At 43.5% G+C, this 9,549-nt stretch overlaps 1 long non-coding RNA gene across 1 annotated transcript; it reads left to right on the top strand.

The window, feature by feature from the left end:
* Window positions 1-3,255: 3,255 nt before the first annotated feature.
* On the top strand, window positions 3,256-8,150 carry LOC123513432. The gene is made up of 3 exons (XR_006677367.1): window positions 3,256-3,871; window positions 6,919-7,222; window positions 7,321-8,150. It is a non-coding gene; the product is annotated as an uncharacterized LOC123513432 (long non-coding RNA).
* Window positions 8,151-9,549: the final 1,399 nt, after the last annotated feature.

Below are 9,549 nucleotides of genomic sequence, written 5' to 3'. Positions count from 1 at the left end.
CATCGTGCGAGCCAACTTTCTTCAAAAGTTTTGTGTCGTCTGCAAAGAAACTCGTGAAGCTTTAATTTGTGTATGGGTGACTTTTGACGTGCTGGAACGCATTCCTTACTATTACATGTTGTAATGGGTTCGGCATACGGTAATTTTGATTTACGCTAAGGTTTTCAGGAACGCACGTGTACCGTATAACAAGGACTTACTGTATATTGTTATGATATTGTATTTTTGATTGATTGATTTCAGCTTCAATATGGCCTGTGAAGGAAAAGGTTTGTAATCTATTTTCTGTATAGCATGTTTATTGTTAAGTCCTCGTTTGTTAGTGTGTCGTGCATGAATACCTTTTTTCGACCTAACAATTAGTCGTATGTTGTATCTATGGTGGTGTTTGCTTGATTTAGGTTGAACCAATACTAAAGTGTGCTTATTGTGTTGTACAGTTTTGTGCATGAGAAGTGAATGTTATTACCTTGAGGTTTTCCTATTACACTTGTGTGTAGTTTGTATTGCTTTGCTTTACATTGTTTTTGCTTTGCCTCACTGATTATATTCATATCCTTGACCAAATATACTTTATTGCCAGTCTAACTGGTTTTCATGAATGGAAAGACAATGGTATGATTTTTTTTCCTGAATTGAAACATGTTTGTTTGCATTGATGTAGGATACCTAGCTATGTGTTAAAATGCCTAATGTATATTTGACTTGCTTGTGTGACGTCTCTGCTTGATGTGATCAACTATGTAGCTTTTGTCTGCATGTACACCAATTTACTTTTCTCTATATATACCTTACTTCTTTTGCTTGTTACATTTATTGTGTATGGTTCAAAAAACTGAAATTCACTCAACATGTTGTGTTCCATTATAATCATTAGTGACTCAAGTATTTTCTGTTCTGTGAAACTAAGCCCCTCCTCCTACACGTCATTCCTACCCATTATCCTGATAATTACTCAAATGTCAATTTTTCACTGCTTAACTTTTTATCTTTTTTTTTTCAAAGTAATCCCTTTGGAAGAGAATTAAGGGTTAAGACACATTTCAAACTAAGTTGGGCCTCCCACCTTGTTGTTATTTTATGAGAGCCCCTTGTTTGTTTGTTTGTTTGTGTTGCCTTAGGTTAACACCTTTATCATGTAAGACACAGTTTCCCTTACAGTTTTGATCATCACTAGGATTGAGAGACTAACAATTAGTCGTATGTTGTATCTATGGTGGTGTTTGCTTGATTTAGGTTGAACCAATACTAAAGTGTGCTTATTGTGTTGTACAGTTTTGTGCATGAGAAGTGAATGTTATTACCTTGAGGTTTTCCTATTACACTTGTGTGCAGTTTGTATTGCTTTGCTTTACATTGTTTTTGCTTTGCCTCACTGATTATATTCATATCCTTGACCAAATATACTTTATTGCCAGTCTAACTGGTTTTCATGAATGGAAAGACAATGGTATGATTTTTTTTCCTGAATTGAAACATGTTTGTTTGCATTGATGTAGGATACCTAGCTATGTGTTAAAATGCCTAATGTATATTTGACTTGCTTGTGTGACGTCTCTGCTTGATGTGATCAACTATGTAGCTTTTGTCTGCAGGTACACCAATTTACTTTTCTCTATATATACCTTACTTCTTTTGCTTGTTACATTTATTGTGTATGGTTCAAAAAACTGAAATTCACTCAACATGTTGTGTTCCATTATAATCATTAGTGACTCAAGTATTTTCTGTTCTGTGAAACTAAGCCCCTCCTCCTACACGTCATTCCTACCCATTATCCTGATAATTACTCAAATGTCAATTTTTCACTGCTTAACTTTTTATCTTTTTTCAAAGTAATCCCTTTGGAAGAGAATTAAGGGTTAAGACACATTTCAAACTAAGTTGGGCCTCCCACCTTGTTGTTATTTTATGAGAGCCCTTGTTTGTTTGTTTGTTTGTGTTGCCTTAGGTTAACACCTTTATCATGTAAGACACAGTTTCCCCTTACAGTTTTGATCATCACTAGGATTGAGAGACTAGAGTACCCTGACATAGTTTTCTCTTCAACATTTTTAGAACAATAACAACAATTATTATGAGGAGACAAAGCATGATTAATACATTGAAGTATTCATTATTGTTTAAATATCATATTTAGATACTAAACATGAAATAAAAACATAAATAAACCATTGTTTTTTCCTGCTACCTTTATTGTAAGTGTTGACTCAACACACTACAAAAAAGGTACATACACACATACTGTGTATGTACGAGTACCTTTGGGCATGTGTATATTGGACTAAGGACTCCACCCTCTGGTTTTCCAAGCTCAAAGACTTCCTCAGAGGAGACTGCACCTTGAAACCAAACCTGTGCTGTTCTATTGTACAAATAGTCCCTGATCCACCCTAATAATCTACCTTTTACACCTTTGAGAATGAGTTCGTCTATAATAATAACATCTTTGTTGGCCCAGTCGAAGGCACCCTTGAGATCAACGAAAGCTCTAAGGCTAGTATTAACGCTTTGGCCACTAGGTATACGATAAAGGAAGATTAGAACATGGCTAAGGGATGCTGGCGTTGGGTAGCCTGTACGTGACGGAGAAGCAGAGACGAGGGAAGGGAGGCGGAAGGTTGAAGGTAGCCCGGCAGGGTGGATGGGACAAGGGGGGAGTGTGTGGCGTGAGGATAACAAGCAGTTAGCAGCGTCTTGTTCCATGTCCCTGTGCGAAAGTATGGCAAGAAAACAAATCGAGTGCGGTATATAATTAATCTCCCACCAATCTCATCTTTTTCTTAGCGCTGAAATGTGTCTCGGTGAGCACAAAGTTAGTGTGATCTTATAGTGAGGTGTGGATGTGAGGGCGTGAGGTGGGAGTGTGTCAGCCAAAGGAAGGGCAGCGCATTCGAAGACAGCCGAGGTGATCCCACACCAGCTGAACATATCCTCGGCCTTTTGTCTTGTGGCGGCGGGCGAGTGAGGTTCCTTGTGTGTGTGCGCGCGTGGCGTCGCGGTTAGTGAAGTGATGCTGTGCATTAGTTTATCCTATTGAGTGCGTCTTCCTCGCGTTGGATTTGGTAAGTTGAGGTTGTTATTTAAGCCTCATTATCACAGCAATAAAGTACTAAGCATTAACCTGAACCACGTGACTCCTATACTGATCTCCGTTAATAATGAAATACTAGCTTTGATAAGCACACCACACTAACTCTCTCTTTCTCCTCTTTACAGGTGAGTACCCATATCACAGGTCACACCGTGGGGACTGTCACCGCTGGAGCAACCCTTCGGAATAAAGTAAAGTACGTTAATTACGGTTTGCTAGGCGTTAGGTGTTAGGCACAAGGCGATAGGCGGCGCGGCTAACCATTCTCTTCCAGGTACATGTTAATTATCTAGTCTTCCCCAGTAATGCTTTGGTTAGCGCACCGTGGCGGCGATCCAGGAGCCTCGTGCTGGTGGTGGTGGTGGTGGCGTGGCTGGCTGGCTGGCTGGCTGTGGCGGGCGTGCACGTGCTATCATATGGTATGTGAATGATTGAGTTTAGTAGGGTTAGTGAAATGATGGCCCTTGACATTCATTCCCAATGCTTGTGGCTCTATTAACTGTTTTCGGTGAGCAGTGACTGTGCGGCGGCAGGGGTGAGGAAGGGAGACGTGAGGGGCGGCCAGGTGGTGGTGGACAGTGACCGGCGCCACAGTGACAAGCCTACACGAACATAGTGACAATAGCCATGATAACAACGAAAAGAACAGCGTGTGTGTAGCCTCGGTAAACACGGACACAAGATGGGTTAGGATGTGTGTGGCTGGGGGTGAGTGGGGTACCTACTGCTGGTGACGGCAGCAGCCAAGACCAGCCGCAGTCTTCACCAGCAGCAAACGTAAGTAATATATTGATGTAAGTCATCATTTCACGGTGCTGTCATGTCATAACCTAACGTTGGTAACCTCCATAACAACATATCAGTGAACTAACACCTGCAGGTACTTCAAAAACCCCAATAATTCAAGCCTTCAATATGTAAACAAACCAGCCCTCTGACCCGTCACCTCATTCTCAAGCCATTATCTGCCTCATGTCTCACTCAGCACAGGCCAGACAGGTCACAAAGTGAAGCTACAGATGTACTCTTTCATGTTCGTCGTTGAAATATATCAGCAATTGTCTAATTTGTGTGTTATGGAAGCTCAGTGAAGGGAAGGGGATGTGACGTCACGAGCCGCCATGTTGTGACGTCATCAGCGGCTCCCGCCCAAATGTCCCGCCGGTCCCAGACTGTCGATCTCCCCTATTATTTATATTTGTCTCTGTTCATTTATTTCGAGTCACAAGCACCTTTTGACGGTTTCCAATGATAGTGGGTTGTGTTTTGCGTGTGTTCCATGCCTGAGTTGAGTGAAGTGCGGTGATTTAGGGTGTGTTTGGGAGTCAGATGAGAGGGCGAAAATACGCTAAAATTTTTCCCCCCGCTGTGAGTGATTTTTTATTTGAGGTTGTAGCGAAGCGTTTGTGTTTTCAAGAAAGGTTTATGATGGAAAAAGTGTGAAAGGCTCCTGATAAGTTAAATATGTGGACTGTAAGAGAGGTTTGTAGCCGTGTTAAAATGTTAAACAACGTCGTTTTTTAAATGTTTATTTTTCTAATTGAGCGTGTTGGCGGGTTTTGATATTTTGAAATGATGGTTATAATTTTTGAAAAGCGTTATCAATCCTGTTGAAGGAAATTGGTGGACTTTGGAATTGTTTTTAAGCATGTCGAAGTGTTAACACTTTATTTATTGTGTTTTTTGAAATATTTTCATTATTCCTCATTCCGGTAATGTTTTTATATTTTAGGAGTTAGTTTTGATTGGTAACAAGTCAGAATTTATATATTAGCGGTGTCCAGCTGCCTTTTTGGGAATCCTCATTTTCAAAATGGTTTGCGTAACGTATATAAGTGACATCATCAAGGGGGGCGGCCCCCAGCTGGACTCAGACCCACATCCCGTTCCTGGCCGGAGGAAGTGGGGGTGTTTGATTGTGTGTGTGTGTGTGTGTGTGTGTGTGTGTGTTTGAGTGCGTGCGTGCGTGCGTCTTCCGTTATAAAGGGGGAGCCCACTCACCAGACCCAACCCAATACTCGCTCCCAGCCGAAGGGTGGGTTTGTGGTAGGGTGGCTGGTTGTGGTTGTAGTTTGTGTGTGTGTGTGTGTGTGTGTGTGTGTGTGCGTGCGTGCGTGCGTGCTTGCGCGTGCGTGCGTGCATGTGTGTGTGTGTGTGTCCGTTATCAAGGGGGAGCCCACCCACCTGACCCAACCAAACACTCGCTCCCAGCCGAAGGGTGGGTTTGTGGTAGGGTGGGTGGTTGTGGTTGTAGGTGTGTGTGTGTGTGTGTGTGTGCGTGCGCGCGGGTTTGTGTGTGTGTGTGTGTTTGTGTGAGTGTTGTGTGCGCGTGCGTTTGTATGTGTGTTTGTGTGTGTGTCTTCGTTATCAAGGGGGAGCCCACCCACCTGACCCAACCCAACACTCGCTCCCAACCGAAGGATGGGTTTGTGGTAGGATGGGTGGTTGTGGTGTGTGTGTGTGTGTGTGTGTGTAATAATAATAACAATAATAAAGGATTTATTGAGACAAGCAGCTCTGTAGCTGAAAATAAACATTTTACAGGAGAAATATCCTAATATTACATGCTTAAAATTCATCACAAATTTAGTCAGTGTCCACGAGTTAATTATTTTGATTATTGTGGGCACTGCACTATTTTTGTATGTGTGTATCCGGGCCGGGCACGTATGGGGAGCGGCTTCTGGTGGCGGACACTGTGGCTGGGAAGGGGAGCTGCCGGAGGGAGTAGGCTCCTGTGGCGCCAGTGGAGAATCTTTGTGGCAAGCTGGTGGAGGAGGTGTTGGTAGCGAGTGTGAAGGGTGGTGAGGTGTAGGGTGTGGAGGGCCTCCTGGTAGGTAGTGTAGTCGTGTGTGTGTGTGTGTTTTCCTAAGATTAAGCTTTGTGTATTGTTTGGGTGGTAGCTTTAAGATAACTTTGTTATTTTCTTTAGTTTGCTTGTTTGTTTGTTTTATTTTGTGAGTTACTGTGATAATAATATTGTGTGTGTGTCTGTCTTGTCTGTGTGGGCATTGGGGAGAGATAGAGAGGATGTTAGAAGAAAACGATCACGCGAAATTTTGGCAAGCGATTAACTGGGCCAGGGAACTAATGGTTTTGTTTTACATTAATTCTCTTTCACTCGTTAACATTTGGTTTTAGGTCAGTGTTGGATGCCTGAGAAGAGAGTTTATATTGTCTAATATTTTTCGAAAGAAATATAAAGTGGAAATGGCTGGATGTTTTGGTAGCGTTATAAGTGGAAATGTTTATATACATTTTATATACTTAATTTAGACAGTTTTTTAAAACTAGTTAAGCAGGAGATGTTTTGATGGTTTGGATACTAATTAAAGTATCTATCAAGTCATAAAAAAGTAAGCTCCCTCCCTACCGCCCAGTTCGTCGATATTTTGCCTAATATCTAGTGATTTCTACGTGTTTTCCTGTGTTTCTTGGCTCAGGTGTGTAGATATTAGTAGCAGAAGGAAGAAGGAAAGAGAGATAAAGGAGGGTGAAGAGGAAGGAATGAGAAAGGGAGGAATAAGTGGAGGAGCAGGCAAGCCACAATAGGTACTCTCACTCCACTTCCGAGTGGAGGTTCCTTGTGTGTGCGCGCGTGGCGTCGCGGTTAGTGAAGTGATGCTGTGCGTTAGTTTATCCTATTGAGTGCGTCTTCCTCGCGTTGGATTTGGTAAGTTGAGGTTGTTATTTAAGCCTCATTATCACAGCAATAAAGTACAAAGCATTAACCTGAACCACGTGACTCCTATACTGATCTCCGTTAATAATGAAATACTAGCTTTGATAAGCACACCACACTAACTCTCTCCTTCTCTTTACAGGTGATTACCCGTATCACAGGTCACACCGTGGGACTGTCACCGCTGGAGCAACCCTTCGGAATAAAGTAAAGTACGTTAATTACGGTTTGCTAGGCGTTAGGTGTTAGGCATAGGGCGATAGGCGGCGCGGCTAACCATTCTCTTCCAGGTACATGTTAATTATCTAGTCTTCCCCAGTAATGCCTTGGTTAGCGCACCGTGGCGGCGATCCAGGAGCATCGTGCTGGTGGTGGTGGTGGTGGTGGCGTGGCTGGCTGGCTGTCTGTCTGTCTGTCTGTGGCGGGCGTGCACGTGCTATCATATGGTATGTGAATGATTGAGTTTCGTAGGGTTAGTGAAATGATGGCCCTTGACATTGATTCCTAATGCTTGTGGCTTTATTTAACTGTTTTCGGTGAGCAGTGACTGTGCGGCAGCAGGGGTGAGGAAGGGAGACGTGAGGGGCGGCCAGGTGGTGGTGGACAGTGACCGGCGCCACAGTGACAAGCCTACACGAACATAGTGACAATAGCCATGATAACAACGAAAAGAACAGCGTGTGTGTAGCCTCGGTAAACACGGACACAAGATGGGTTAGGATGTGTGTGTGTGTGGCTGGGGGTGAGTGGGTACCTACTGCTGGTGACGGCAGCAGCCAAGACCAGCCACAGTCTTCACCAGCAGCAAACGTAAGTAATATATTGGTGTAAGTCATCATTTCACGGCGCTGTCATGTCATACCTAACGTTGGTAACCTCCATAACAACATATCAGTGAACTAACACCTGCAGGTACTTCAAAAACCCCAATAATTCAAGCCTTCAATATGTAAACAAGCCAGCTCTCTGACCCGTCACCTCTTTCTCAAGCCATTATCTGCCTCATCTCTCACTCAGCACAGGCCAGACAGGTCACAAAGTGAAGCTACAGATTTACTCTTTCATGTTCGTCATTGAAATATATCAGCAATTGTCTAATTTGTGTGTTATGGAAGCTCAGTGAAGGCAAGGGGGACTGGGATGTGACGTCACGAGCCGCCATGTTGTGACGTCATCAGCGGCTCCCGCCCAAATGTCCCGCCGGTCCCAGACTGTCGACCTCCCCTATTATTTATATTTGTCTCTGTTCATTTATTTCGAGTCACAAGCACCTTTTGACGGTTTCCAATGATAGTGGGTTGTGTTTTGCGTGTGTTCCATGCCTGAGTTGAGTGAAGTGCAGTGATTTAGTGTGTGTTTGGGAGTCAGATGAGAGGGCGAAAATACGCTAAAATTTTTGCCCCCGCTGTGAGTGATTTTTTATTTGAGGTTGTAGCGAAGCGTTTGTGTTTTCAAGAAAGGATTATGATGGAAAAAGTGTGAAAGGCTCCTGATAAGTTAAATATGTGGACTGTAAGAGAGGTTTGTAGCCGTGTTAAAATGTTAAACAACGTCATTTTTTAAATGTTTATTTTTCTAATTGAGCGTGTTGGCGGGTTTTGATATTTTGAAATTATGGTTATAATTTTTGAAAAGCGTTATCAATCCTGTTGAAGGAAATTGGTGGACTTTGGAATTGTTTTTAAGCATGTCGAAGTGTTAACACTTTATTTATTGTATTTTTTGAAATATTTTCATTATTCCTTATTCCGGTAATGTTTTTATATTTTAGGAGTTAGTTTTGATTGGTAACAAGTCAGAATTTATATATTAGCGGTGTCCAGCTGCCTTTTTGGGAATCCTCATTTTCAAAATGGTTTGCGTAACGTATATAAGTGACATCATCAAGGGGGGCGGCCCCCAGCTGGACTCAGACCCACATCCCGTTCCTGGCCGGAGGATGTGGGGGTGTTTGATTGTGTGTGTGTGTGTGTGTGTGTGTGTGTGTGTGTGTGTGTGTGTGTGTGTGTGTGTGTGTGTGTGTTTGTGTGCGCGTGCGCGTGCGTGCGTCTTCCGTTATAAAGGGTGAGCCCACTCACCAGACCCAACCCAATACTCGCTCCCAGCCGCAGGGTGGGTTTGTGGTAGGTGGGTGGGTGGTTGTGGTTGTGGTGTGTGTGTGTGTGTGTGTGTGTGTGTGTGTGTGTGTGTGTGTGTGTGTGTGTGTGTGTGTGTGTGTGTGTGTGTCCGTTATCAAGGGGGAGCCCACCCACCTGACCCAACCAAACACTCGCTCCCAGCCGAAGGGTGGGTTTGTGGTAGGGTGGGTGGTTGTGGTTGTAGTTGTGTGTGTGTGTGTGTGTGTGTGTGTGTGTAATAATAATAACAGTAATAAAGGGTTTATTGAGACAAGCATATCTGTAGCTGAAAATAAACATTTTACAGGAGAAATATCTTAATATTACATGCTTAAAATTCATCACAAATTTAGTCAGTGTCCACGAGTTAATTATTTTGATTATTGTGGGCACTGCACTATTTTTGTATGTGTGTATCCGGGCCGGGCACGTATGGGGAGCGGCTTCTGGTGGCGGACACTGTGGCTGGGAAGGGGAGCTGCCGGAGGGAGTAGGCTCCTGTGGGGCCAGTGGAGAAGCTTTGTGGCAAGCTGGTGGAGGAGGTGTTGGTAGCGAGTGTGAAGGGTGGTGAGGTGTAGGGTGTGGAGGGCCTCCTGGTAGGTAGTGTAGTCGTGTGTGTGTGTGTGTGTTTTCCTAAGATTAAGCTTTGTGTATTG

The sequence above is a fragment of the Portunus trituberculatus genome, chromosome 36 (assembly GCF_017591435.1).
Source record: "Portunus trituberculatus isolate SZX2019 chromosome 36, ASM1759143v1, whole genome shotgun sequence".
Taxonomy (NCBI): domain Eukaryota; kingdom Metazoa; phylum Arthropoda; class Malacostraca; order Decapoda; family Portunidae; genus Portunus; species Portunus trituberculatus.
Note: the sequence above shows the minus strand (reverse complement) of the source record. Positions and strands in the feature narration are given on the sequence as shown.